This window comes from Tupaia chinensis, unplaced genomic scaffold (assembly GCF_000334495.1).
Source record: "Tupaia chinensis unplaced genomic scaffold, TupChi_1.0 Scaffold000416_1, whole genome shotgun sequence".
In the NCBI taxonomy this organism is placed as follows: Eukaryota; Metazoa; Chordata; class Mammalia; order Scandentia; family Tupaiidae; genus Tupaia; species Tupaia belangeri.
In genome coordinates this window covers 69,846-78,642 of record NW_006159921.1, presented here as the reverse complement: position 1 = coordinate 78,642, position 8,797 = coordinate 69,846, and positions in this window count along the sequence as shown.

The following is an 8,797-nucleotide window of genomic DNA, read 5'->3' as shown; positions in this document are numbered from 1 at the left end:
CAGGACCCCCTGGGTTGCACTAAGGCTCTCTCAGACCCCACCAGCTGCACCTCACCCTGGACAGCTGCAGCACAGAGACCCCTGGTCAGGAGCTGTCACTTCCCCCACGGCTCCTCTCACTCCACCCACTTGCACACTTGGGTGTCCAGCTCTCCCTGAGTCACCTCTGAGGACAGCCACTAGGAGGACTCAGCTCAGCTCACGCCTCATGGGGAGTCCTCTGTGCTCAGGGCTGATCTCCACCGGGAGCCCTGGGAATGCAGGCTGAGCTCCTCCCCCAGAGCTGCAGGGTCAGGGCTGGGCTGGTTTTCTTCAGCAGAAGGAGGGCCCTGTTTGCATGGCCTCCTCCTACATAGTATGCTCCAGGGCCAGACTCCTAGAGAAGGCAGGGCCTGGGCAGGTGAGAGTCTTAGGGAGTTTGTTAACACTTATAGCATTTTACCAATGAAAAAGTTCAGGGACCAGCAGTTAGCATAATGGCTATGTCACTGAATTCCCATGTAGCCGATCGCGGTTCGAGTCCCAGATCCGGTGGCTTAAACTCACACAAGGCATGTGTGCATGCGTGCCCAAGATCCCAAGAGGAGAATGGAGGAGAAGGGATTGTGGCGTGGCCATCCCCCCTGGAGGGTGATTTCTTATTTCCTATCTCTCTGTCTCTCTCTGTCTTTCTGGTGAGTGCACACGCCCTATAGCAAAAACCTCTCAAAAAAAAAAAAAAAAAGTTCAAACTAAAGCACAGAGGAGTTCTGTGATGTGTCCAAGAGCACATGTCTGGGAAGAGAAATCCCATGTCTGGGCCTGGCTCCTTGTCCCTGGACCTGACTACTCCCCTGGACCCACTATAGGCCCAAAAAACTTTCAAATATGGGCACTTAAAGGCACAGGTAGATGGTGAGTCTCTGACTTGGCTCAGTAGCCTCAGGATTATTACTCTTTTAAAGAGTCTAATCTGAAGCTCCTTATAAAAGGTACCAGCAAAGCCAACTAAATCAGTTACTATTCTTATGGGGCTTTGTACAAATAACAACAAACAAAAAATGAGATTAGCTGTATCTATCTGTTGCAAATAAGCTAGTTTATGCTTCTCTTTGGTAAAAGGGGGAATGGAAAGAGGAAAAAATGTTTCAGAAGAAAATTATAGTGCACTTATTAACAGATTTTTACCTTTGTCCCTATCTTTTTTTTAGTTTTTAATATCTGCCTACAATTTGAACAGAATCCTGACCTTTTTCTTGGCTTCAAGACTTTGGCAAATTTTCCTTAACATTGTTGGGTTTTGACTTATTACAGCTAAAACTGATTATCTTGAAATTTAAATATATATATCCATATATATACACATATGTATACACACACACACACACACACACCTCTATTTAATGACCATTATAAGCTATATAGCCTCAACTTGGTGCTATTTTATTGTATGCTCATCTTATTCACTGAGTTTTATACCTGAAGTCAGACATGTGTTCATAGATATGTATATATCCTCTGTACTTGTTTTGAAAGTATTTATATTAGTTAAGATCCTTTGTGAATTAATAAAATATTCAAAGAAAACAAGTTGTAAATGGCTATTAGGCAGGGATATTATTGATAATTGACTAGTATTAACTAATATTACCAATATTGACTTGTTAATCATTTTTAGTCAATACCATGGAATATTCATACAATGAAATTTGTGTAGCATTAAAATATATGTATGATGTCTATGTATAAAATAGTTTGTATAAAAATACCTTTAATGAAAAAATAATAAAATTAATTTTAAAAAGAAATTCCTGCACAGCAAAAGACACAGTAGTTAGCATGAATCGACAACCTTTGAAATGGGAGAATATTTTTGTAAACTATGCCTCAGATAAGGGACTGATAACCAGAATACACATGTAACTCCAGTAGCTTACACCTAAAAAATGATTAACCCAATGAAAAGATGGGAAAATAAGTTGAACAAAAATCTCTGTAAGGAAGACATACAAACAGTCAAAAAGCATATGAGGAAATGTTCAACATTCATCATCATAAAGGAGATGCAGATTAAAACTACAATGAGATACCACATAACCCCTGTCAGAATGATGAAAATTAAAAATACAAAAAATTATTATAAGTATTGGTGGAGTTGTGATGAAAGAGCAACTCTCCACTGTTGGTGGGAATGTAAATTGGTACTGCCACTGTGGAAAATAATATGGAGGTTCCGCAAAGATCTGCAAATAGAACTATCATTTGATCCAGCAATTCCACTTCTGGGTATCTACCCAAAAGACAAGAGAATGCTCAGTCAGAAAAGCGCTTGCACATCTATATTTACTGCAGCATTATTCATGATTGCTAAGACATGGAACCAACCCAAACGTCAACAAATAGATGAATGGATTGAAAAAGTGTGGCACATATACTCTATGAAGTACTATTCAGCCGTATATGTGTGTGTGTGTGTGTGTGTGTGTGTGTATACACATATATATCAAAAACAAGACCCTGGCATCATTTGATAGAAAGTGGTTGAATATGGAAGATTTATTGCTGAGTGAAGCAAGCTAGGCTATGAAAGAAAGATATTGTGTGACTCCACTTAATATATACCAACTTTCCATGCTCTCTGAAATATTGGAAGACACAAAAGCACTGAAAACAATTATTGATACTGAAGAGAGTGTGGAAGGTGGGGAACGAGGGAAGAGTATAGGGAAGGAAATCAGGGAGAAAAAATAAAGAGGCATGGCATTTGTGGGACATAGAAATGGCTTATTACCTGTTAATGATAACATATATAGTATTTTCAACAGGACTGGTTTGAGAAGTATTTCATGTTGGATTAATTCTCTTTACAAGCCAAATGATGTATAGCAACTGAATGTAAAAAAAAAAAAAGAATAATAAAAATGAAATAATAAAGAAAGAAAGAAAAGAAAATGGACTTTAAACTGTCTACACTCTGTGGTAGAAACTGAAAGATCAGAGGCTATAGAAGCATGGAAAATGGTTATGGACACTGGAGACAATGTGGGAAGAGGGAGAGTGAGAGAAAAGGAATCAAGGAGAAAAATAGGCAAGACATTTGAGGGACACGGAAAGGTGTCCCTTTTGGTGTTAACATGTATAATATCTTCAGCTGGACTGGTGGGAAGTGTGTTAATGTTGGGTAAATTTATTTTACAAGGTGTAGTGATGTACAGTGCATGAATGTATAAAATAAATTTTAAATATACATATAGACACACACACAGACATATAAAAGAAAATGGGCTTTGATAAAATAGCTAAAATCATCTATGAAGTCAGCATTCGTGTTGCATTTCTCAACTGATAGCTAAGGTAATCTAGTTACTAAAGCTTGCAGTAGGGCTAACTGACCATAAAGATCTGCATTGTTTGTCTGGGATGTAATGAAAACTGTGTGGAAACTGTTGACCTTACCTCTCACTATTTTGAACTCTGCTGTGGTTGACTTTCTGTGGAAGTTTAGCTGCTATGACTCCCTCTCGGGCTTTTGTCCTAACTCTAGGTCCCAAGCCTATCTTCTACCTCACTGGGAGGTGATGAAAGACTAGACTCATGCTGTGACCCCATGCTTACACCTCACATCTCTCAACACCAACCCAAGATTTTTTGGTCTCAAGTCACCTCATGCAAGATCTCAATTATGGATTCAGATATTTAGAACCTTGGTCACAGTTTTTCTTTTTTGTTTGTTTGTTTGCAGGAACATTGAGGTAAAAAAATTAGACATTAATGAGAAAATTGCTAAAATAAAATTTAAACATTTCCCAATCTGCAGGACAGTTGAACAGGTTTCCTGAGGGAAGGAGTGAGAGACGGGATGAACAGCATGGAGACGACACAGTGTTACAACTCTTCAGGATTGTCCATTTATTATGCGGCAGAGATCATGGTTATATACATGTTGGTGAGCGGTGATTGGTTGCTCTATATGTAAATGAAGGATTCTAGATGGACCAATCATGGGGTACCCGGATATGCAAACATGAGGGATTCCGAGTTCACCAATCAGTGAGCATTATAGACTGCGGTCAATCAGAGTGCAGTATCAGAGTGCGGTTTTGAAGGGAAGCCAATCATGGCCTTTGATGTTGTGTAATTGTTTGCTCTCTGAGAAACCGAAACCTAAGGGCTTCCTAAGATGGCAATAGTAAGAGACTCATGAAAATGGCCTTGGCAGACTCGCTGGTGTGCAGGCTCCCACATGTTCCCCTTCTCTGTTTTAATTTGAGAGATGAGGAAAAGGCCTGGGGGGCATCGTGCCTATCTTAGGTTGGAGTCGTTTATGGAACCATACATCCATTCTTACCCGTCATTGGAGAGCCCCATAGCTGTGATGGGCCTCCTGTCTTAGGTGGAAGGACTGAACAGTTATTGGGTTCATCAGACTCTCTTACCCGTCTTTGGCTAACCGATTCAGTGCCTCAGGTGAGACCAGTATAGGGGTGTTGGTCTTCCATCTCCAATCTAGTGTAGTGGACCTGAATAGGCCGCATAGTAAGCAAATCAATTTGTTGTTTGAGGAATGACAGGAGCCTATTAAATATAGCAGGTCCCAGTGAACAATTAAAAGGCCAAGGAAAAGACTGAGCAGAGGGAGTAGAAACAGGAGGAGGCCGTTCCAGGCGGACCATAAGGGATTGTCAGTGAGTTCTTTTCTGCGTTGCCAGAGAGATTCTTGTAGCTGATTCAGTTTTCTTCTTCAGGTGGCCATTTTAGATTATTGTATCTGGCTGCCTTTGTTTCTAAAGTTTCTTCTTCAGGCGGCCATTTGAGGTTATTATATTTGTCAGCCTCGGCCTCTAGGATTTCCTCCTCTGAACTAGTTGATGACTCGTCTGAGTAGTTTTTAAATTTTGTAAGGGAGGGGTATAGGTTTTTCTTGGGCTCTGGTAGAGCTTTAAGGCTGTTTTTCTTTTTTAGTTTTTTGGATTTTTTGGATTTTGTCTCACCTTCAGGGCTTTTAACTTCTTCCTCACTATCTAAGGAAATAAGATCCTCTCCCTGTTCTTTTTCAATTTTAGAATCTTTGGTTAGATATGAGGCAGCTATAGCCTCCTCCTGGGGTTGATCATTTTGCATGATCTGCTCTCCCTTAGTGATCATAACGGCAAGGGCTTCTTTTAAGTCCTGAATGGATATTTCATGCTGACTAAGCCCTTGTCCCATTATTGCCCGTACTTAAAATGAAATGTAAATAACTACTTACCAGGACGTCTTCTCTTTGTCCTTCTATGTTTTTTTCACCGGCCTTCCTTGGGTGCTCTTCACTGGATCCTTCATACTCAGGTCCCTTGTTCAGGTGCCACGTGTCCCGACCCGCAGGACAGTAGAACAGATTTCCTGAGGGAAGGAGTGAGAGACGGGAAGCCAATCATGGCCTTTGGCGTTGGATAATTGTTTGCTCTCTGAGAAACCGAAACCTAAGGGCTTCCTAAGATGACAATAGTAAGAGACTCATGAAAATGGCCTCAGCAGACTCGCTGGTGTGCAGCCTCCCACATAAAAAAATTGGTGCCTCTCAAGCAAGAGTGAGTGTGGTATGAAGTGACTCACTTAACTCCAGTTGGATAGCAGGTGTCTCCAAGGTACGAAGCCATGTTGACAAATTGGCACACCACCTGTCATGATCATTTAAGACATTCACCAGGAAGAACCGGGCCAGCCTCAGTGGGAAGTCTAAGTTAGAGAAGCCTGTTGTGACCATCACAAGCACAAGAACTGTCTGACAACTTACAATCTGTGGGTTCTTATTTCCCTGGACTCTGACCCAGGAGAACAACTTTCCTAGCATAGAGGTACTGATTCATTTTAAAGAAGAGGACACTTGATTTTTGGTTTATGCTAACATTTAAGAAGTATCATAGCAAAGAAAATGAGAATAATCCCAGGAAAATTATGACATTACACACCAGGCAGATGTGGAGAGCCATCAAAGGCAGTGACAGAGGTGCCAGAGAATGAGTCTGAAGAGATCACTTCAAGACACAAACATGGCCAAAAAGGGAAGGCTCCAAGGAGTTGCATAGAACAAGACAGGAAGAGGACTGGTTGGGCCTGACAAAAAGAATGTATTATGCCAGTGGGGGCAGTATGTGAAGAAGACCATGTAGACCCAGAATCAACACGAACAAAAAGAAAGGCACTGACGAGATCAGGAGACATGTAGCTTAGTGAGCTCTCACTGTATGAAAGCTGACCTCACAGGAGGAAAGGTGGGATCTTTAAAGGAAATTCTTCAGAGTGTGTGGTTTATAAAATCTCCCAGATCCCCTGGTAGTGGTTTCAGATTCCCACAATGGTCACTCTGACCAGTCAGTCTACATGACTGAGGGAACTTTCCCAATTTCTGTTCATCTGCCTAAGCCATTGAGCCATAAAAAGTTTAAGATTATGCTCAAAATCCCTCATCATAAGGGAGATGCAGATAAAAACCACAATGAGATACCACCTAACCCCTGTCATAATAGAAAAGATTAAGAATATAAAAAGTGATTAGTGTTGGTGGGGATGTGGTGAAAAGGGAACTCTCCTACACTGTTGATGGGAATGTAAACTGGTTCAACCACTGTGGAGAACAATATGGAGGTTCCTCAAAGATCTACAAATATAACTACCATTTGATCCAGCAATCCCATTTCTGGGTATCTACCCAAAGGACAGGAGAACGCTCAATCGGAAAAGTGCTTGCACATCAATGTTTATTGCAGCATTATTCACAATTGCCAAGACATGGAACCAACCTAAATGTCCACAAACTGATGAATGGATTGGAAAAGTGTGGTATATCTACTCTATGGAATACTACTCAGCCATAAAAAATAACAAGACCCTGGAATTTGATAGAAAATGGTCAGATATGGAGGATCTATTGCTGAGTGAAGTAAGCCAGGCTATGAAAGAAAGATATTGTATGTATCCACTCAATATATACCGACTATCCGCACTCTATAATAGAGAGCAAAAATTCGGAGGACATAAACACAGTGAAGGTACTTAATGAGAATAGGACAGTGTGGAATGGGGTAAGTGAAGAGAAGAGGATAGAGAAAGATAGCAAGTGAACAATAGAGAGACAGGACGTTAGTGAGAAACAGATAGGGGTTATTAACAATAGTGATTGACTGTTTTAAAAAATAGTTGGAATTATAATAATAATGATTGGGAAAAACAATGAAGAAATATTGAATAATGAAGCGGGGAGATTAATGTCTCTGTATTGACTGACATGCATGGCATTCCCTTTTGAAAAAGCAATGTAATATGCTGTAAAGTTATATGCAATCCAATGTAATATAAACAAGATTATAATGATAATAAAAAAAAGAAAAATTCTGCAAATTAAAAAAAGTTTAAGATTGATGCTATCTCTGTGAGAAACACAGGGTTGAGGACGCAGAAGGTAGGAAGACCTTGTGGCACTAACACATTCCTTATTAATTATGATATTGGGATACATATGTTTGATTTGATAGTTTGATAAATATATTTGATCTGATAGTTTGATACATATATTTGATTTGATAGTTACAATTGTTTTTCAGCTATCTCTTTTAGTGTATTATCAGCTTAATCAATACTGTTTGAGAGTGTGAGTGAGTATAAAGAACAGACAGAAATTATTTAAAAAACGTTTGTCTTGGGGGTTGGCAGGTGGCATGATGGTTAAGGCCGCTGGACTCCCACATGGCTGACTGTGGTTCGAGTCCTGGACCTGGGGACTTGGTTTCTTGCTTTCTTTCTATTTCTCTCTCTGGTCAAATTAAAATAAATAAATAAATAAATAAAAAGTTAAATAGAGAAGTGGCACCTGCAGCAGAGAGCAGCTCTACAGTGCTGAGGCCATGTGGGTGCCTACTGTCCAGGTGCCACAATGATCTGAAGTGTTTTGGGATGCATGTGCACTTTGTCTTGGCTGGGAGACTGAAGGACTGAAAAATCATGGTGTGTCAGGATTCTATGGAGGATGCCTTTCTCTCTGTCACTGTCTTTATGTCTGCCTCTTTTTATAAATTAAATAAGTAAGCTTAGAAAAATGTTTGTACTAAGAATAATATGTATTTTAAATGCACATTATCTTATTATTCCACATTCATTTTTATTTTTAGATGTCAATTTATAATTGGTACATACTTGTACCTTGTGTGGATACAGTACATTTTCCTAGTCTACACATACCATGTGCAATGCTCGAATCAGAGTGATTAGCAGATTGGTACTCTCAGATCTTATGAGGTAGGAGTCAGGGAACCCCAAAGTATAATTAGGGTACAGTTCCCAAGAAAGAATCACAGAATGGTTAAACTTTAAGATGGAGACACAAGGAACTCAAGCAGCTGTTTTGAAAAAAGATGATTAATCCTATTAAAAGATGGGAGAATTAGTTGAAAAAAACCACTCTCTAAAGATGACATACGAATAGCCAAAAGGCATATGAAAAAATGCTCAACCTCCCTCATTGTAAGAGAAATGCAGATCAAAAGAACGATGAGATACCACCTAACCCCAGTCAGAATGACTAAGATTTAAAAAAATATATGATAAGGGACCAGCAGTTAGTGTAATGGCTATGTTGCTGGACTCCCATATAGTTGACCGCAGTTCGCGTCCCGAATGCAGTGGTTTAAAACTCATGCCAGGCATGTGTGTGTGCGTGCCCAAGATCTTGAGAGGAGAATGGAGGAGAAGGGATTGCATCATGGCCATCCCCCCTGGGGGGTGATTTCTCACTTTCTGTCTCTCTGTCTGTCTGGGGAGTGCACGTGCCCTATAGCAAAAA